Source organism: Schistocerca serialis, chromosome 7, assembly GCF_023864345.2.
Source record: "Schistocerca serialis cubense isolate TAMUIC-IGC-003099 chromosome 7, iqSchSeri2.2, whole genome shotgun sequence".
Lineage (NCBI taxonomy): Eukaryota > Metazoa > Arthropoda > Insecta > Orthoptera > Acrididae > Schistocerca > Schistocerca serialis.
Window position 1 is genome coordinate 402,857,707 of NC_064644.1, and position 23,139 is coordinate 402,880,845.

Here is a 23,139-nt window from a genome sequence, read left to right on the forward strand (position 1 = left end):
AGAAGACGACCCTGCTCGTAGATTATTATTATTATTATTATTATTATTATTCGAGTGCCTTACCCAACGGGAACTCTGAAACCGCCAGTACAATTACTCATTTTCCACATCATTTTCCTGGAATTACCTTTAATCACCTATGTTTTATCAAGGTAAACCACTGTTGAACTACCTTCAAATGGTTCAAATGGCTCTGAGCACTATGGGACTTAACGTCTGAGGTCATCAGTCCCCTAGAACTTAGAACTACTTAAACCTAACTAACCTAAGGGCATCACACACATCCATGCCCGAGGAAGGATTCGAATCTGCGACCGTAGCAGCAGTGCGGTTCAAGACTGTAGTGCCTAGAACCGCTCGGCCACTCCGGCCGGCTGAACTACCTCCTCCTCTCACTTTGTCCATCTTTCTCAGAAATTTGGCTTGTTCCGCAACTATGTCGCTACCTTTCGTTCAAAACTTTATTCCATAATTACTTTTAATGTACTTGAAGCTATTATCTTTCAAGATGCTTTGAACTGTCGAAGCGCTACCGTTGAAGCCAGTTTTATCATGTCTGATTGTAATAAGGTTTTGTGACGTATGAAATTCATATAAGTTTCAGATATGGATCGCCTTAAAAATCCTCGCCGAAACCAGTAATAGGTGTTATTGTTCTATTGCCATTTCGATGCTTTCCAGGCGCCACAAAACCAATTTTTTCTCTCGTTCCACGGCTCTGACAGTGGCGTTTATAACGCCAGTGTACAGTTCTCTTGCGACACCACATGCTTCCGAAGTTCGTTCTTCTGCCTTCAGAATGTCAGCAATAGGAATTCTTCTTCCATAATCACGTTTGAAGCAACTTTTTTCAGTCACCAGTTTTCTGACTGGTTTGACGCGAATTCGCCTTTTGTGCCAACCCCTTCATCTCAGAGTAGAGATTACAACCTACATCCTCAATTATTTGCTCGATATATTCCAAACTCTGTTTTCTTCTGCAGTTATTACCCTCTACAGCTCCCTCTAGTACCATGGAAGTGATTCCATGATGGGTTAACAGATGTTCTACGATCTTGTCCCTTCTTCTTGTCAGTGTTTCCCATATATTCGTTTCGTCGCCGATTCTCCGGAGAACCTTCTCATTTCTTACTTTAGCAGCCCCTAATTTTCAACGTTGCTCTGTAGCACCACATCTCAAATACTTACTTTCCTATGTTTTCCAGTTTTCCCACAATCCATGACTCACTACCTTACAACGCTGTGTTCCAAATGTACAATCTGAGAAATTTCTTCCTCAAATTAAGACCTATGTTCGATACTGGTAGACTCCTCTTGGCCAAGAATCCCATTCTTGCCAGGGCTCGTCTGCTTTTATGTCCTCCTTGCTCCGTCCGTCATGGGCTATTTTGCTTCCTAGATACCAGAATTCCCTAACTTCACCTACTTAGTGATCACCAATTATAATAAGTTTCTTGCTGCTCTCGCCCGCAGCTCGTGGTCGTGCGGCAGCGTTCTCGCACGGGTTCCCGGGTACGATTCCCGGCGGGGTCAGGGATTTTCTCTGCCTCGTGATGGCTGGGTGTATTGGTGGTGGTGGTGGTGGTGGTGGTGGTGTGTTGGGGCTTATGGGCGCTCAACATCGAGGTCATCAGCGCCCTGACACACATTAAAAGGAACGAATGTGGACAGACCTAAGAAAACTAAAGCACACACTCAAAGAAAGCAGGATGTCCTTAGGTTAGTTAGGTTTAAGTAGTTCTAAGTTCTAGGGGACTGATGACCATAGATGTTAAGTCCCATAGTGCTCAGAGCCATTTGCCATTTTTTTTTCCTTGCTGTTCTCATTTCTGCTACTCCCCATTACTTTAGCCTTTCTTCGATTTACTCTTACACTGCATTCTATACCCATTAGGCTGTCCATTCCTTTCAGCAGATCATGTAATTCTTCTTCACGATCATTGACTATAGCAATGTCATCAGCGAATTTTGTCATAGATATCCTTTCTCCTTGAATTTTAATTCTACTCTTGAAGCTTTCTTTTATTTCCGTCAATGCTTATTCGACGCGTACATTGAACAGTGGAGGCGAAAAAGTACACCTCTTGTCTCACAATCTTTTTAATCCGAGCACTTGTTCAGATGGTTTTCCGCTCTTATTGTTCCCTCTTTGCTGTTGTACATATTGTATATTATATGTCTTTTCCTGTAGCTTATCTTAATTTTTCTCAGAATTTCTACCACCTTACACCATTGGATATTGCTGAACGCTTTCTCCGGATCGACGAATCCTATGACTGTATCTCGATTTTTTTTTAGTCTTGCTTCCACTATCAACGGCAAGATCAGAATTGCCTCTCTGGTGCCTTTACCTTTCCTAAAGCAAAACTGATTGTCATCTGACACATGATCAAATTTCTTATACACTCTTCTGTGTATCATTCTTGTCAGTAACTTTGGTACATAAGTTGTTAATCTGATTGTGCGATGGTTCTCGCACTTGTTCGCTCGTGCAATCTTCGAAATTGTGTGGGCGATGTTTTCCCTAAAGTCAGATAGTATACCACCAGACTCAAACATTATATACACTGACGTGAATAGTTTTTTTGTTGCCTCTTCCCCCAAAGATTTTAGAAACTGCGGTAGGATGTTACCAATCGCTTCAGCCTTATTCGATCTTAGATCCTACAAAGGTCTTTTAAACTCTGATTCTACTATTTCATCCCCTATCTCCTCTATAACGACTTCTGCTTCTTCTTCTGTCTCGCCATTAGATAGGTCTTTCAGTTCATAGAGGCCTTCAATGTACTCTTTCCACGTATTCGTTCTCACCTCCGCTTTCAACAGTGGACTTCCCACTGCACTCTTAATGGTACGATCCTTGCTTTTAATTTCACCGTAGGTAACTTTAACTTTTCTATATTCTGAGTCAGCCCTTCCGACGATCATTTCCTTTCGATTTATTCACATTTTTCAAGCATGCATTTTTAGTACATGCAGTTTTCATGCAGCTTGTGAAACTGTAGAGGAACGAGTGGGTTTACTTCATACACCCCGCACCTGGCATATACAGGGTGAGTCACCTAACGTTACCGCAGGATATATTTCGTAAACCACATCAAATATTGACGAACCGATTCCACAGACCGAACGTGAGGAGAGGGGCTACTGTAATTGGTTAATACAAACCATACAAAAATGCACGGAAGTATGTTTTTTAACACAAACCTACGTTTTTTTAAATGGAACCACGTTAGTTTTGTTAGGACATCTGAACATATAAACTAATACGTTATCAGTGCCGTTTATTGCATTGTAAAATGTTAATTACATCCGGAGATATTGTAACCTAAAGTTGACGCTTGAAACCTCCGACGTTCAGTTGCGTGTTGTAACAAACACGGGACACGGTCGGCGAGCGGCATCTGCAGGGACATGTTTACGATGACTACCGTGTTTACGAGTGTGGCTGTAGTGCACTGTTGAGGTTTTGTTCAGCTGTCGTAGTGTCCGCATGTAGCGCTTGCTGCTATTGTTATTCTGCATTCGTCTCCGCACGCAGACCAACTGTAGTACACCGTGTTACCAGACGTCTGTGATAGTGTAGTGTTGTAGGAACTGTGACCATGGTGTATTCGAACTCTGAAAAGGCGGAGATGATACTCATCTATGGCGAGTGTCGACGAAATGCAGCTGAAGCCTGCAGGGTGTATGCAGAACGGTACCCGGACAGAGAGCATCCAACGTGCCGCACATTGCAAAACATCTACCGCCAACTGTATGCAACAGATATGGTCGTAGCACGCAAACGGGTCCGTAACAGGCCCGTCACAGGAGAAGCGGGTGCAGTTGGTGTGTTAGCTGCTGTGGCCATGAAACCACACTTGAGTACACGGGACATTACGAGAGCCGGTGGACTGAGTCAAAGTAGTGTCATACGCGTACTGCCTCGTCACCGCTTTCACCCGTTTCATGTGTCGCTACATCAGCAATTACACGGTGATGACTTTAATCATCGAGTGCAATTCTGTCAATGGGCATTAGCAGAGAATGCGTTGCAGTTCTACCTGTTTACCGATGAAGCGGGTTTCACAAACCACGGGGCAGTGAATCTACGGAACATGCATTACTGGTCCGTGGACAATCCTAGCTGGCTCAGACAGGTAGAGCGACATCGACCGTGGACTGTAAATGTATGGTGCGGAATCATTGGCGACCACCTCATTGGTCCTCGCTTCATTGCAGGGGCCCAAACTGCTGCAACATACATCGCGTTTCTACAGAATGATCTGCCAACGTTGCTCGAAAATGTCCCACTGGAAACGTGTCGATGTACGTAGTATCAGCATGATGGTGCACCTGCACATTTCGCAATTAACACTAGGCTGACCCTTGACAAGATGTTCGACGGGCGTTTCATAGGACGTGAAGGACGCATAAATTGGCCAGCCCTTTCTCCTGATCTTGCACCTCTGGACTTCCTTCTGTGGGGTACGTTAAAGGAGAATGTGTACCGTGATGTTCCTACAACCCCAGAGGATATGAAACAACGTATTGTGGCAGCCTGCGTCGACATTACGCCAGATGTACTGCGGCGTGTACGACATTCATTACGCCAGAGATTGCAATTGTGTGCAGCAAATGATGGCCACCACATTGAACATCTATTGGCCTGACATGTCGGGACACACTCTATTCCACTCCGTAATTGAAAATGGAAACCACGTGTGTACGTGTACCTCACCCCTCATGGTAATGTACATGTGCGTCAGTCAAAAGGACCAATAAAAAGGTGTTAGCGTGTGGACGTAATGTGCTGTTCCAGTCTCTTCTGTACCTAAGGTCCATGACCGTTCGCTTTGGATCCCTACGTAATTCGGTGCTCTCCGATACACACGATCGAACAGCGGAGGAGTGGTACTTAGGCGTCAACTTTAGGTTTAAAATCTCCGGATGTAATTAACATTTTACAATGCAACAAACGGCACTGATTACGTATTTGTTTACATGTTCAGATGTGCTAACAAAACTAACGGTGTTCCATTTTAAAAAAACGTAGGTTTGTGTTAAAAAACATACCTCCGTGCATTTTTGTATGGTTTGTATTAACCAATTACACCAGCCCCTCTCCTCACGTTCGGACTGTGGAATCGATTCGTCAGTATTTGATGTGGTTTACGAAATATATCCAGCGGTAATGTTAGGTGACTTTCCCTGTATCTTTGGAAGTCGCACTTTAAGTGATGCGCATTTAAGCTCTATTGCTATAAGAAAATAATATCGACAGTTGAATGAACAATTCGTCCGCTCTGTGAATGAAAATTTACTGTCGTGAAGTAGGGAGTGACGCTTGCTGCGCAGCAATTATTCGCGGCTTACCTCTTGGAAAGATTATGAATCTTACTGGCTGCTAGAGGTTTATGGGAATGGATGCACAGACTGGCTGAAAATTTGGCTGCGTTCCAAAGCGACCAGGACTGTGCCCACTGATGCGTATTTTGTCATTAACAGTCTCAACGAACAGTAGTGGATTTACGCCCAGTACGTTGCATCTATTTTGGTTCATAGCCAATTGCCGGTCCATGAGCCAATCTTCGACCCCCTGCTTAACTTCAAGCATTTCCTTGTAGGCTTCTGGCGTTGCTACATTTTTCTAGACAACATCTTCGTCTGCGAATATTCTTACGAAACCCCACTCAAACGTTGTTCTGCAGAACATTAACCCTTTCAGACCTGAACTTTTCTGGAAATAAGGAAAATTTTTCTTTATGCTGTAATGCTCCTAAGGGAAGTTCTATAAATTTAGATGCTAGGTTTATACAAAAATATGTAGCAGTCTTCAAAAAATACTTTGTACGTCTGGCTTCTTTTTATGGGATAAAATAACTAATACTGAAATATTCACTGTTGTAATAAGTAAACTGATCATCCAATAATTATCATGAAAAATGAAAAATATAATATTTATTTACACAGTGGAACATAGATAATCCACACATTTCCGTGTATTCTCGCTGTCACAAGCTGCTGCGCAATGCTACATTGACTGTTGATAAATCGTTCAAATGGCTCTCAGCACTATGGGACTCAACATCTAAAGTCATCACTCCCCTAGGACTTAGAACTACTTAAACCTAACTAACCTAAGGACATCACACACATCCATGCCCGAGGCAGGATTCGAACCTGCGACCGTAGCGGTCCCGCGGTTCCAGACTGAACCGCCTAGAACCGCCCGGCCACCCCGGCCGGCAGAAGTTAAGTCCCGTAGTGGTCAGAGTCAGCCACTATTGTGTATACGAGGTGTCCACTGTCGTAAAAATTTGTGTTGCAACTAAAAAACACTAAAATGTAATGTACACTAGTGTAGCCGGTTGTTCTGGAAGGGTTAATGCAAATTTTAAACAGTAACGGCCCAATAACACTCCTTTCTAATATTCCCGAATTTATCTTTACATCTCTCGATTTTGTTCTGTTGAGATTTCAGAAATGTATAGATTGCCTTCTGGAAATCAAGGGAAACGGCGTTATTGTCATTGTCTGGACGAGCAGATCGAGCGGTGTTTCGTAAGAATTCTGTTTGCGGAATCCTTGATGGTTTTTATGGAGGAGCTCCTCCTTCTCCAGAGAACCCAGTTAATTCCATGTAAACACAGACCACAGTTTCATGGAACTAACACCAGTTTCCACAGTGCCTTGTTGAAACTTGGGTCAATGGCTTCGCGGGGTCTGCGTCATACTCGAACACTACCATGAGTTCTTACAGACTGAAATCGGTACCCGTCAGCCGGGTCACCTGTCCAGGAGAGGCACTGTAGGCGATGTCGTGCTACTAGAAAATGCAGCCGCCTCGGCTGCCTACTGCCATAGCCCAATAACGCCTCATTCCGTCGCAGTGTTCTAACGGATTCGTTCGTCGTACGTCCCACAGTGATTCATGTAGCGTCGCTCGTCTGTTATCACTGACAACTCTATTCAAACGACACTGCTCTATGTCGTTAAGAGAAGGCCAACGGCCACTGCGTTGAGATTATGAGTGAAAATTGGTATTCTCGGCACAGTTCAAGATGGAATGTCCCGTACTTTTGGTTTTACCTACCATTCCGGATTCTAATTCTGTTAACATCTGTCGTGCAGCCATAAACACCTAAGTACAAATGACAGCTTTGTTAGTGTGCAGTACTTTTATACCTATCGGGTGATCAAAAAGTCAGTATAAATTTGAAAACTGAATAAATCACTGAATAATGTAGATAGAGAGGTACAAATTGACACACGTGCTTGGAATGACATGAGGTTTTATTAGAAACAAAAAAATACAAAAGTTCAAAAAATGGCCGACAGATTGCGCGTCATCTGATCAGACTAGCAATAATCAGCATAACAAACTAAGACAAAGCAAAGATGATATTCTTTACAGGAAATGCTCAATATGTCCACCATCATTCCTCAACAATAGCTGTAGTCGAGGGATAATGTTGTGAACAACACTGTAAAGCATGTCCGGAGTTACGGTGAGACACTGGCGTCGGATGTTGTCCTTCAGCATCCCTAGAGATGTCAGTCGATCACAATACACTTGCGACTTCAGGTAACCCCAAAGCCAATAATCGCACGGACTGAGGTCTGGGGAACTGGGAGGCCAAGCATGACGAAAATGGCGGCTGAGCACACGATCACCACCAAACGACGCGCGCAAGAGATCTATCACGCGTCTAGCAGTATTGCGTGGAGCGCCATCCAGCATAAACATCGTACGTCCCAGCAAGGTGTTTATCAGCCAGGCTGGGGATGATGCGATTGTGTAACATATCGGCGTACCTCTCACCCGATAACGGTAGATGTGATTAATCCAACCCATACCGTGACTTTCTCGTCGAGCAGTGGAGTTTCCACGACAGTTCTAGGATTTTCGGTAGCCCAAATTCTGCAGTTGTGGGCGTTGACAGACCCTCGGAGCGTTAAATGAGCTTCGTCGGTCCACAACACGTTACTCAACCAATCGTCATCTCCCGCCATCTTTTGAAACGCCCACACCGCAAATGCCTTTCGCTTCACTAAATCGTCAGGTAGCAGTTCATGATGCCGATGGATTTTGTATGGATAGCATCGGAGGGTACGCCTAAGTGCCAACCAAACAGTAGGGTATGGAATGCCGGTGCGACATGCGACTGCACGAGCGCTGACTTCCCCGTGCATAGACGAACCCGCTACAGATTCTGTTTCTTCTTGAACTGTCTCAGCAGCATTACGCCTTGTGCTCGGTCGGCCACTACGGGGTCTATCGTCTTAACATCCCGTGGCTTCGAACTTCGAAATCATTCTCGCCAGAGCTGCATTTGTCAACGGACCTTTACCCGTTCGAATCCCCTTCCTAAGGAGATAGGATCGTAACGCTGAACTAGCACATTCACCATTCTGATAATACAGCTTCAGTAAAACCGCCTTTTCAGGTAACGTGAACATGCTGCGACTGCTGGCGCATCTGATTCTCTCTCTCATTACAGCTACTTTTATACACGATTCTCATGCGCAGTCACTGACGTTCTGCTGTCCAGCGCCATCTGTCGGACATTTTGAGAAGGTTTTTTGCTTCTAATAAAACCCCATGTCATTGCAAGCATGTGTGTCAATTTTTACCTCTCTATCTACATTATTCCGTGGTTTATTATGTTTTCAAATTTATACTGACTTTTTGATCACCAGGTAGATTAGCGATACTATCGTCATCTGTTTGTACTGACATCACTTTTTTTACCTCATTGCATATAACGTAGCAATAAGCAGCTATGAATTACTATCATAGATTGTGAGAAAGCTTTAGATTCAGTGACAGCATCTGTGGAACCAACTCTTCACATTCATGGCACCGATGCAGCCTCTGGCAATGTGGGTTCGTCAATGCTTCCATCAGACTTGATCCATATAATGCGGAGTTGGGAGCTGATAACTGAAAGGGGCGCGTGTACTGTGATAACATATAAACAAGACTGCGCGCAGCAGACCCAGAGGATGTTTTCAGATGTGTAAACTCCGAAATGTCCAAGGAATTTGTAGGGTGTTCGGAAATTCCCGTTAATAACTTCTATAACTTGTAGGGGGGGAGTGAACAGATAATTTTTTGAGTAGGAGTCATCCAAAGACGCCACAGAGCGTCAGAACCACATGCGTCTGCGTCTGTAAATGTGTGTATATACTGTGTGATTTCATGATGATGCAGCAGTCTTTCAAGGAGAAGGATAAATATCAGTACGAATTGAGGGCCCCTGTAACGGAAATGAACGACTCGAAAGTTACAATAATTATCTTATTTGATTCAAAAGGCTCTGAGCACTATGGGACTTAATATCTGAGGTCATCAGTCCCCTAGAACTTAGAACTACTTGAACCTACAGGGTGTTTCAAAAATGACCGGTATATTTGAAACGGCAATAAAAACTAAACGAGCAGCGATAGAAATACACCGTTTGTTGCAATATGCTTGGGACAACAGTACATTTTCAGGCAGACAAACATTCGAAATTACAGTAGTTACAATTGTCAACAACAGATGGCGCTGCGGTCTGGGAAACTCTATAGTACGATATTTTCCACATATCAATCATGCGTAGCAATAATATGGCGTAGTCTCTGAATGAAATTACCCGAAACCTTTGACAACGTGTCTGGCGGAATGGCTTCACATGCAGATGAGATGTACTGCTTCAGCTGCTCAATTGTTTCTGGATTCTGGCGGTACACCTGGTCTTTAAAGTGTCCCCACAGAAAGAAGTCACAGGGGTTCATGTCTGGCGAATAGGGAGGCCAATCCACGCCACCTCCTGTATGTTTCGGATAGCCCAAAGCAATCACACGATCATCGAAATATTCATTCAGGAAATTAAAGACGTCGGCCGTGCGATGTGGCCGGGCACCATCTTGCATAAACCACGAGGTTTCGCAGTGTCGTCTAAGGCAGTTTGTACCGCCACAAATTCACGAAGAATATCCAGAGAGCGTGATGCAGTAATCGTTTCGGATCAGAAAAATGCGCCAATGATTCCTTTGGAAGAAATGGCGGCCCAGACCAGTACTTTTTGAGGATGCAGGGACGATGGGACTGCAACATGGGGCTTTTCGGTTCCCCATATGCGCCAGTTCTGTTTATTGACGAAGCCGTCCAGGTAAAAATACGCTTCGTCAGTAAACCAAATGCTGCCCACATGCATATCGCCGTCATCAATCCTGTGCACTATATCGTTAGCGAATGTCTCTCGTGCAGCAATGGTAGCGGCGCTGAGGGGTTCCCGCGTTTGAATTTTGTATGGATAGAGGTGTAAACTCTGGTGCATGAGACGATACGTGGACGTTGGCGTCATTTGGACCGCAGCTGCAACACGGCGAACGGAAACCCGAGGCCACTGTTGGATCACCTGCTGCACTAGCTGCGCGTTGCCCTCTGTGGTTGCCGTACGCGGTCGCCCTACCTTTCCAGCACATTCATCCGTCACGTTCCCAGTCCGTTGAAATTTTTCAAACAGATCCTTTATTGTATCGCTTTTCGGTCCTTTGGTTACATTAAACCTCCGTTGAAAACTTCGTCTTGTTGCAACAACACTGTGTTCTAGGCGGTGGAATTCCAACAACAGAAAAATCCTCTGTTCTAAGGAATAAACCATGTTGTCTACAGCACACTTGCACGTTGTGAACAGCACACGCTTACAGCAGAAAGACGACGTACAGAATGGCGCACCCACAGACTGCATTGTCTTCTATATCTTTCACATCACTTGCAGCGCCATCTGTTGTTGAAAATTGTAACTACTGTAATTTCGAAAGTTTGTCTGCCTGAAAATGTACTGTTGTCCCAAGCATATTGCAACAAACGGTGTATTTCTATTGCTGCTCGTTTAGTTTTTATTGCCGTTTCAAATATACCGGTCATTTTTGAAACACCCTGTAACTAACCTAAGGGCATCACACACATCCATGCCCGAGGCAGGATTCGAACCTGCGACTGTAGCGGTCGCGCGGTTCCCGACTGAAGCGCCTAGAACCGCTCGGCCACACCGGCCGGCAATAATCTTATTTGGTACTCGTATTAATGAAATACTTACAAATACTAATTTATTACCGACTTCATAACGAAAGAGCACACACACAACTCTAGAAACCGATGTATACCTGGAATGGTACGCTAATAAAGAAAATATGATTTATTGCTTTCGAATTTCCATTGGTTTACTGATTAATTTATCCATATTTAAGCATTTTCCATGTGACTGATCTCATTAAAGGGAAAACAGAGAGTGTAACACACTCAGTGCTGAGACAAACATGCTTGATACATTTTAATCATTAACAATAACTGTATTATGGAAATACAGTACAAAAGTATGGTACAAGAACATATTCGGAAAAGCACAAGTAATAGAGTGGTCATATCATTCAGCAACTTTAGTAACTTAGGACTTTTTTATTGCAAATTTCAAATCCTTCTTTTGCACAGAAGGCTTTTTGTTCAATCGACCCTTTCACAATATTTATGGAGACATTCAGTAATGCACTGTGTGCTAGAGGCGGTTATATAGTAAATAATTGTACCCCTGTGTATATGTACTATTTAGATTTTTTATCTAGTAACCTCATATTCATCATCTGCCTTTGACGTGTGTCATGATTATGTACACACTCTCACAGTATATGGCTGTCTTGATTTTCCTTGAAATGCATCAACCAGCTGAGAAAAAGAGTGATGCACCTGTTAGTATACTGAGCTCTTTAAAGTATTCTCTACATCGTATGTTGTTTCTTACTGCAGCAACACAACTAATGGCCTTTTCCTGCCAAATAAAAATACTTTTTGTCCCAGAAAATTTGCCTAATAAGAGCACTGTGTACGTGAATTGGCTCTGAAGAACGACATAATGGGTGTTCAGCAGTAGCTTTTCCGTCACGCAAGTACTAAGCTTAGTTATCAGACAGGCGACTCAGGCAAATTTTTTGCATACTTAATTAATGTGACTTTCCCAGTTAATTTTGGTCAAGAAGAATGCCAGGAAACTTACATGAGGCACTAAAATGTTGTCCTTTTTACACAGGTTGGAAAGCATATTTACAGATTAAGAGTGGCTACTTTCTAATTCATTTGCTCTGAACCAAATGAAACGTCCTCTTAGAAAAATTATGAATGACTGTGCTGGTTAACTTCTACGTTATTTGATACAAAGACAGCCGACTACAACTGAACGTACTCTGACATTTCTCTCTTTACTTATTCTGATCATGACTAAACTGACACACAATATTTTTACCGCAACGCAATCTGACTTTCAATAATCCCTACAAAAGAATGGCCCTGGCTAACAATAACCCATACTTTTCATGAATCACTTACCTCACAAAAATCTTCGTTACTTTAACTACTGCAATCCAGCGAGCGCCAATACTGCCAGCTAAATAAAAGCTTCTAACTACTGGAGGTACTAGCTACTGATAGGCACAGTTATCAAATGAAAGATTTTGATAGAGATCAAACAATGTCTTTACCTTAATAATGTTCAAAAGTCATCATATATATATATATATATATATATATATATATATATATTTGTTGTTGTTGTGGTCTTCAGTCCTGAGACTGGTTTGATGCAGCTCTCCATGCTACTCTATCCTGTGCAAGCTGTTTCATCTCCCAGTACCTACTGCAACCTACATCCTTCTGAATCTGCTTAGTGTATTCATCTCTTGGTCTCCCTCTACGATTTTTACCCTCCACGCTGCCCTCCAATACTAAATTGGTGATCCCTTGATGCCTCAGTACATGTCCTACCAACCGATCCCTTCTTCTGGTCAAGTTGTGCCACAAACTTCTTTTCTCCCCAATCCTATTCAAATATATATATATATATATAATCTAGAAATTCGTGACATCCATCTTTACAAATTTCCTTTTTCTGGCGGACACACGTCCAGATCGTCTGCTTACTCTCAAAACTCTGGCACCTATCTCTCCACATACCCCACTGCTTGTGGCTCACCTTCAGCAGCCCAACGCTACGTGCCGTTCACGTGCAACTACCCAACAATGCAATAGTGAATATTCCAACATTACCAACCAGCCACAGACTGTACACAGCACAGTCAGTGATTTTCATACAGAGCTCTACGTGGCGTTACCAACATAAAAACCTAAACACCCTACTTACGCATATACTGGATGTTCTGAGTTGTCCTGCACCTTTCTGCTTGAGTGTGTCCAAGGTCCTATCAACTGTAAAAACACTGGTGTTCTGCACATAATATGGACTTACGTGGCATCGTATTGTACAGTTCATTTATATGCATTATGAAAAGCAAGGTCCAAGCACGGAACCTTGTGCGACATCTCGTGTTACATGGTTTGTATTTGAGACTTCCTGGCAGATTAATACTGTATGCCGGAACGAGACTGGAACTCCCGAGTTCGAGTCTCGGTCCAGCACACAGTTTTAATCTGCCAGGAAATTTCATATCAGCGCACACTTCGCTGCAGAGTGAAAACTTCATGATGGTTTGTACTTGACAGAGTGCCTGCACCCTATTTCCGATGAGTTCATTTATATCTATGAATCAATCACTGGACTGGTTTTTCAACGTAAAGGATACTTGGCATGCTATATAGTCATCCACAGATACAAGAGAGTCGAAATTTCAGTAACAGGACTACCACACATTTGCTATTAGACAAATGATGGCAGTGCATAAGAAGTACCTTCTGTCCCATTGGGACCAGTGGCGAATAACAAGGACACAGTCTGTAATTCACACAAGTGTTGAGACTGTGAGCGAGGCGGTATCGCCTCAGAGTCGCCCAGAACGGCGCGTGGAACTTGTGGTGCTTCAGCCTTTCATCAGACACTTCACCGCCCCAATTCCAAGAGGAGCAATCTGAAGCCCGTCATGCGACGCAGCTGCCTGTTATTTTTGGGCGACAGCCAACTAATTCTTGCACCGGTAGCAACGACTCACTCAGAGCCTTCAAAATGCATCTGAAACTCACTACATTCTCACAGTGCTTAATTTACTAGGAATTCAGGTTCTTGATTAAAGGAGATAACATGTCCCAAAATAATGTTCGCAGTACGGCGTATGTGATGCTACCCAACCGAAAGAAGACGCGATGAAAATTTTCTTTGCGTTAATATATACGTTTTATGTGGTTGTACGCAAATTTTTATAACCAATGTCTGATGTGAGTTTCTACGACGACGTCTACTTTGTGTACTTAGCGTGTGGTTTTAAACTAACAGCGCTGTTGAAGTGTATGATTATTGCTGAAACCTGACTCCATAATAAAATTAGTGGAAAAACAATGGAGGAAATGTTGTGGAACTGTTCTTTTAATTTACGTGGTTAAAATTACAGAAGATAATGAAATGTTTGCAATAAATGGTCTACGACTTAGTTCGTTCCACACACCTCAACTGAATTCGAAATGCAACGAACCGTTGTCACTTGTACATTATCTATTCTAACAAAACTGCAATGCTACGACGAGCACTTAGTTCTTAACTGGTAGCAAAGAACAACTCTCATACTGTCAGCAACAGCATTAACTACTGTACGTTTACGTTTGAACGGCAATGCCTAACAGCGCAAAGTAAGTTACATATGAACTCTACAGCACAATAAGCGTGAAATAACTTTATAAACCCTTTTATAAACTTTGACAAAAATGTGACTGCAAATTGATATTAAGGCCAGCAGTTCAAATAAGACCTTGCTTTACAATGCAACTGAATTACGTAACCTGGAAAGTAGCAGGTGGAAGGTAACGTACTTACGTTAACTGGCGCATAAGCACAGCCATACAGTATGTGTGTATGAGGAGGCTTTAAAAAGTACGATACACATGTCGTTCTAGTGGCGCTATGTTAGAAGAAACTACATTCCGTAGATTTCCTGAAAATACAGCTATGCTGCGGCACGGATGACAGGTGCATGACAATCTGTGAATGAAATAGCGCAGAAATGGAAGCGTACTCCAAAGTTGAAGTAAAGGGGATAGTGCAATTCATGTAGGCAAAACGATTAAATTCACACAGATTCGTCATGAAATTCTAGAGGTATATGGACCAAACGCAATGTGGATTCCAGCAGTAGTGATATGTTGCCAACAATAATTTATCAACGCCTCACAAACACAGATGACGCTGATCCGGAAAGAAGGATATCGACCAAAGATGACATTGCCCAACCAGGCGAGGAACTTATGAGCAGCCGCAAATTTTCCAACGATGAGCAATTCTCGAGTGGCTGCGTGACTAAAGATCTCTTCACAGGGGCCGTGTTCCCCATTGCGAAGCACGCCAGATGTGGTGTCCGTCAAGGTTGCTGCTCTCTCGGAAATGAACTGCTACATCTCACGGAACGTGCTCGTCGTCGTATTTTGCGACCTGAGCACAGTCCAGCGGCAGTCTGCGGCGTGTGGCGCGTAAATCAAACAGGTTCTTTAAGGAAATGGACTGACGTAAGATAGCTGCGTCAACTCTGATAGAAGCTGTCGAATAGAAACAGACGAAATCGCGAAGAAGATTCTGGAACAGCGAATAATGCTACACAAGGATCTGACATAGACACTAGTAGAGGTTACTCGTTAACTCAATTGAGTATTCACCGCATTTTCGGTTTTAAACAGCATATATTCAAAGAATACCGTCTAATGTCAATCTGCAAATGCAGAATATCAAATTCTCGATGTTGCATTGACTACCATCAGTGTGAATTACTGTACCTCATAGCATTGACTTTAAGATCGAGATTCGTTTTGAGATTTCATGTGAATGAGAGGAGATTTTTTGGAAACTACTCTTTATCATTGAAAAAGACCGCTACTGGGTAGATAAAAACATGAGGCAGTCCACAGAACGAACAGATAGGTATACATATTTTACACGAAGTTTGATAATAGCCAAAACTTCCATTGTGTAACTTTTACGCATGTTACAATAATTCTTTTGACACGAATTTGATGTTTCTCATTATTTTATTGGAACGAATTACATAACTAACAACGGGTTTTCCAGTGATTCTCAATTTGCTGGTGCTCAGAAGCAGCATATATACATATAGGCTTGAAATTAATGCAAACATGGCGCCTCACAGCTCTGCACTGAAGGGAGACAGCGTGCTTGTGACGTAGGTGGTGTTGTGCCATCTCATTGGTCAACGCTCAGACGCACGCTCAGAATATCTGACATGCGAGATATTGCTCTGCACGTTCGGAAAGACTCCCGAACGTGCTATTACACGCTATGACGTCAGAAACTCGGCACGCTCAACGTTCGGATGCACGGGCCGTGTGCCGACGGCTTAAGCAACCTTCCTGGCAGTTATTTGAAGCGATTTAAGGAAATCACGAAAGGTCTCGGTCAGGGCTGGCGGAAGTGTGTGTGAACTGTCCTCCACCAGAATGTGAGTCTGGTGCGGGTTACCACTCTACCACTTCGCTAGGTTTGAAAAATGTCAGGTGTCAGGTGATACATACTATGAAGTGTAGTGCAGCATTCTATGAAAGTTACTTGGTCTGTCATAATAATGTCTAAGAGACTTTTCCAAGTTACTTCGTAAATCATACAATATAGATGTAAACATTTCTACGTAGAAACCACAATCCTCAAATAGCATCAAACACGGTCCCACTCCTTGAGTGCCACGAGGGTGCCGGCGAACACAGCTGAGACTCACACCCGCTTTCCGGCGGCCAAGAGTTCAGCTCTGTTTAGTATAGAACATCTGTGGAAGGCGTGTTTGTACTACAGTAACAGCCATATGTAGCTTGAAGGTGAAACATACTGTCGATGAACGTCGCTGCAACTGTGATCTTGGCGAGGTGTTACATTCAGCCTTGGTTGCACATGTGCCTTCTTACAGTTCTACTCGCTGTAGATTTCTTGCAGTCCATTACCATCACATTTTTCAACCCAATCGTTGTCATCGTCATTGCTGTCGCTGTACTCTGCGTCCAAAAACGCATCTTCATCAGAAAACTCAAGTAATGCTGGATCACCGACATCAAAATCTGACGGATCCCACATACTGAGTAGTCAATCTTACCCATTACCGAAGTTTTAGGACCGGTGACTGTTTATTCAATGTAAATAAATAAAACTGCGACCCAATACTTTCTTTTAAATAGTTCATTCCATGAGCCGGGTTTCGAACCATTTCAGGCTCCAGATGGTTTTCCAGAAGATACATAGCTATTTCAGCCATAATGATGGATGCTGGCTGGCGATAGTATGGACGGCTTTTGTTGTTAGTATCCATCTGTCTGGATGCAATGTCATGACCAGTTGGTACCACATCACTCACTTTTAAACAATATGTATGCACATATACTGTGGTAATGAAACCTTGCCAGCGTCCACCGTGTCCTATACATCTGTTATTTGTTACAAAGATCTTGACAAAAAGATATGACATAGGCCTACTTTGCTGAGAAATATTATTTGTTTTTCTTTGACTGTGCTGAACTCATTATGAGAGCAAATGGAAGCCCGAAAGAAAATAAATAATTAATTACTACTGGAACAAACTTAAAGAGATCTGATGTCTTATTTCTATTCTTATATCAACGTATGATACCGTCAATTTATGAGCAAATACTTTAATCAGGATTGGCGTTAACATGAATGTCTGGGAATAAAATAATGTAGAGTTATAGTATTTGCAGAGAACTGCAACTGTTTGCTTGACCATTAGCTTTTTATTTAAATTTAAGAAGGACAAAATTTCGAACGAATTGCTGACTTATTTCCGTTCTTTCATTAACGTGATATGGAATATTAATAAAGACAGATTCTGTTTATTTCATCTAGAGTTAATATGTATGAAAGTCGCAAGGAAGTACCACGCATTATGTTTGAAACAGCTATGTAACTTCTCGAAAACCATCTGAAGATGAGCCTTAAAAATGTTCGAAAACCGGTTAGAGGAATGAATAAGTAAGCCAGAATCAAATTTTCACTCTTCAGCGGAGTGTGCGCTGATATGAAACTTCCTGGCAGATCAGAACTGTGCGCCGGACCGAGACTCGAGGAAAAGGAGCCGAATTCCGAGTCTCGGTCAGACGCACAGTTCTGATCTGCCAGGAAGTTTCAATAAATGAGGCTTTCAAAAAAGTGACGTCGCAGTTTTATGTATTTACGTCAAACGGAGTAATTCTTCATCAGAGAAAGAAATAGATTTTCGCCGTTTACTATATCGTCCCATTGGTTGACGGATCGGGTTCCATTAGAGCTACTACCATTTACGCTCGTACTATATCATAAGGTAGATATCACATTTCGCATCAAAATAGACTTGTACTACTGTCGTAGGCGTGGGCTTCGTGTTTATCTTGACCACAACAATGCGTTCGCTGTGCTGTTTGTAGTAGCTTACCCGCATTCCTATAGTTTTATTCATTATTATACCTACTCCTGCATTACCTCTATTCGATCTTGTATTTATAACCCTGTATTCACCTGACCAAAAGTCTTGTTCCTCCTGCCACCGAACTTCACTAATTCCCACTATATTCACCTTCAACCTATCCATTTCCCTTTTTAAATTTTCTAATCTACCTGCCCGACTAAGGAATGTAACAATCCACGCTCCGATCCGTAGAAACCAGTTTTCTTTCTCCTGATAACGACGTCCTCCTGAGTAGTCCCCGCCCGGAGGTCCGAATGGGGGACTATTTTACCTCCGGAATATTTTATTCAAGAGGACGCCATCATTTATCCATACAGTAAAGCTGCATGCCCCCAGGAAAAATTACGGCCATAGTTTCTCCTTGCTTCCAGCCGTTCGCAGTACCAGCACAGCAAGGCCGTTTTGGTTAGCGTTACAGGGCCAGATCACCCCCCTGCGGGTCCGGGGATTAAAATAGGCCCGAGGTATTCCTGCCTGTCGTAAGAGGCGACTAAAAGGAGTCCCACCCCCTCAAGGGGGTCGTTAGCACCTGCGTCCGGAGACGGACAGTTCCACGACCTCTATTTGCGGCCATTTTGCTTTTTCACTTCTCGTTTTTCCTTCCTTTGGTTGGTTCCTTTCTTTGCTCTTCTCCACCTCACTGTCTTCCTTACTCTTTTCCTTGTCTTCTTCTCCTTGCCTTCTCCTTGCCTTCTCATTGCCTTCTTCTCCTTGCCTTCTCATTGCCTTCTTCTCCTTGCCTTCTCTGGTCTCCGCCTCGGCGTTTGAGACAGTCTGTCCTCTCTCTCCCTCTCTCTCTTCTTTTTCCTCTTCTTCCTTCCTCCCTGTGCGTGCCTGAAGGCCGACCCACGCGTTCGCACGCGTAGCCGGTGACGGGGTAACGCGTAATTCCCCGCCCTGGGTAGACATGTAAGGCACGCATGTACCCCCTGGTAAAGGCCAGGCCCAGGGAGGGGTGATTGCCTGAGCTGATACCTTCTGACCATGCCGATTGGTCCCTCCGTCTGTTTCTCGGGAGGTGTGACCTGAGGTGTAAACATTCACCTAAGGCGGGAGTGCCCTATGAGAGGGTCCCCTTAAGGAAGGAGCGTGCCATCGGAGACGCTGGCAATCACGGGGGATTACTCCGCAATGGATTTCACTCCATCTCTCTCGACTTCTGCCCAAAACGGAAACATGACTAGCCACCAGTGACAAAAGTACTACCGCCTGCCCCACAGTTCCTCGTCGTTTCTCGATCTGAGGACGGAAAGGATTTTTCCTCTGTCAACCCTTTCGTTATCCAGAAGGGCGTAGATGCCATAGCCGGATCTGTCAAATCTTGTACCAGGTTGCGTAACGGTACCTTATTACTAGAAACTGTGAGCGCCTTTCAGGCACAAAAACTGCTTCGGGCCACACTCCTGTACACGTTCCCTGTCCGGGTGGAGGCTCACCGAACTTTGAATTCGTCTCGTGGTGTAGTCTATACTAGCTCCCTCGACGGATTGACTGACGAGGAGATTCAATCTTTCCTCGCTGAGCAGGGCATGACGGCTGTCCATAGGCTCATGAAAAAGGTCAACAATGACCTTGTACCGACCCGGACACTTTTCTTGACCTTCGATAGTGTTAAGCTGCCATCGCGCATCAAGGCGGGCTACGAGGTTATTTCTGTTCGCCCCTATGTCCCGACACCTACGCGCTGCTACCAGTGTCAGCGTTTCAATCACACTCGACAGTCTTGTTCCAATGCGGCTATATGTGTCACTTGTGGCAGGGATGCCCATGAGGGTGACTGTCCACCTCCGTCTCCTCGTTGTGTGAACAGCCAGGGTGACCATGCCGCATCCTCCTGCGACTGTCCTGTCTGTAAGGAAGAACGCTGTATCCAAGAAATTCGGGTCAAAGAGAAAGTGTCCACCTCGGCTGCTCACAAGCTATTGGCTAGTAGGAAGCCCACGCTGCTCCCAGCGGTGAAATACAGTACTGTCCTCGCCTCTCCTCGGACTACCAGGGAGGTGGCAACCCAGACATGCGATCTGACCTTCAGCACCGCGGTCGTCCGTTCGGCCAGTGCTAAGATCGCGCGGTCGACGTCTCCTCTTCCTCCCATCACCCCACAGACACCAGCCCCTTCATCAGCTTCTGCTAAGACGAAGACCCAGAAGTCAGATGCACGGGCCTTCAAGAAGGAACCGTCCCGTGCCGACTTCCTACGTACCTCGACCTCCCTGCCTTCGACCGGTACTTCCACCAAACGACCTTCCAAGAAGGCTCGTAGGAAGCACAGTTCTCCTTCTCCGCCACGGCGCATTTCTTCCCCTGCGCCACCAAGCGGTTGCCGCCCCAGGCCGTCATCCGTTTCGCCTGGCCGCACCGCTGGTAGCCGAACATCTGGCCGTTCACCGGCGGAGGAAGCTCCCCCTCCCGGACATCTTACCAAGATGGCCGATGAACCTATAGACCCAATGGACGATGACTGTCCGCCTACTGATAGCGACGGCAGTGCTCGCTCGAAGCCAGGCCCTCAGCGGCCTTCGAGGTGAGCCCTTCTTTCATCTTCCTTTTCTTCTTACGATGGCACTTATTCACTGGAATATTCGCAGCATTCGCTCCAACCGAGAGGACTTGAAGTTGCTGCTCCGCTTGCACCGTCTGCTCGTCGTAGCCCTCCAGGAAAGGAAGCTACGCCCATGCGATCAAATTGCCTTGGCACACTACACCTCTGTGCGTTTTGACCTACCCCCTGTGGTAGGTATCCCGGCTCATGGAGGGGTTATGTTGCTGGTCCGGGATGATATTTACTACGATCCCATCACGTTGCACACCGGCCTGCAGGCAGTCGCCATCCGCATTACTCTCCCCACTTTTACATTTTCCATTTGTGCCGTTTACACTCCATCGTCATCTGCCGTTACCAGGGCAGACATGATGCAACTTATTGCTCAGCTACCTGCACCATTTTTGTTAACTGGAGACTTCAATGCCCACCATCCCCTTTGGGGCTCTCCAGCATCCTGCCCGAGGGGCTCCCTGTTAGCAGACCTTTTCAACCAGCTCAATCTTGTCTGCCTCAATACTGGCGCCCCTACTTTTCTTTCGGACACATCTCACACCTATTCCCATTTAGACCTCTCTATATGTACTCCCCAACTTGCACGCCGGTTTGAGTGGTATGCACTTTCTGATACATATTCGAGCGACCACTTCCCGTGTTATCCATCTCCTGCAGCATACCCCCTCTCCGTGCTCATCTAGTTGGACCATCTCCAAAGCAGACTGGGGGCTCTTCTCTTCCAGGACGACCTTTCGGGATCAAACCTTCACAAGCTGCGCTCGTCAGGTCGTACACCTCACGGAAGTCATTCTCGCTTCTGCTGAATATTCCATCCCTCACCCTACTTCTTCTCCACGTCGCGTACCGGTCCCCTGGTGGACGCTTTACGTGCTCGTCGACGTGCTTCACGCACCTTTCAACGCCACCCTACAGTGGCGACTTGTATCAATTATAAACGATTACGTGCACAGTGTCGTCGTACTATTAAAGAAAGCAAGAAATGCAGCTGGGCTGCTTTCACAAGCACCTTCAACAGTTTTACTCCTTCTTCTGTTGTCTGGGGTAGCCTGCGCCGGCTATCTGGCACTAAGGTCCACTCACCAGTTTCTGGCATGACTGTCGCGAATGACGTCCTTGTGGCCCCTGAGGATGTCTCCAATGCCTTCGGCCGCTTTTTCGCAGAGGTTTCGAGCTCCGCTCATTACCACCCTGTCTTCCTCCCCCGCAAACAGGCAGAGGAGGCTAGGCCACGTAACTTCCGCTCCTCGAATCGTGAAAGTTATAATGCCCCATTCACCATGCGGGAACTCGAAAACGCACTTGGCCGATCACGGTCCTCCGCTCCAGGGCCTGATTCTATTCATATTCAGATGCTGAAGAACCTTTCTCCTGCGGGTAAGGGTTTTCTTCTTCGTACTTACAATCGCATCTGGATTGAGGGACAAGCTCCCGCATGCTGGCGCGAGTCTATTGTTGTCCCAATTCCTAAGCCGGGGAAGGACAAGCACTTGCCTTCCAGTTATCGACCCATCTCGCTTACCAGCTGTGTCTGTAAAGTGATGGAGCGAATGGTTAACTCTTGATTGGTTTGGCTGCTCGAGTCTCGACGCCTACTTACCAATGTACAAGGTGGATTTCGTAGGCGCCGCTCTGCTGTTGACCATCTGGGTACCTTGTCGACATTCATTATGAATAACTTCTTGCGGAAGCGCCCGACTGCGGATGTGTTCTTTGATTTGGAGAAGGCTTACGACACCTGTTGGAGGGCGGGCATTCTCCGAACCATGCACACATGGGGCCTTCGCGGTCGCCTCCCTCTTTTTATTCGTTCCTTTTTAATGGATCGACAGTTCAGGGTACGTGTGGGTTCTGTCCTGTCAGTCACCTTTCGCCAGGAGAATGGGGTGCCACAGGGCTCAGTTTTGAGCGTCGCTCTCTTCGCCATCGCGATCAATCCAATAATGGATTGCCTCCCAGCTGATGTATCAGGCTCCCTTTTCGTGGACGATTTTACCATCTATTGCAGCGCGCAGTGTACATGTGTCCTGGAGCGCTGTCTTCAGCGTTCTCTTGACCGTCTTTACTCCTGGAGTGTCGCCAATGGCTTCCGTTTTTCTGCCGAGAAGACGGTCTGTATTAACTTCTGGCGCTACAAAGAGTTTCTCCCACCGTCCTTACGACTC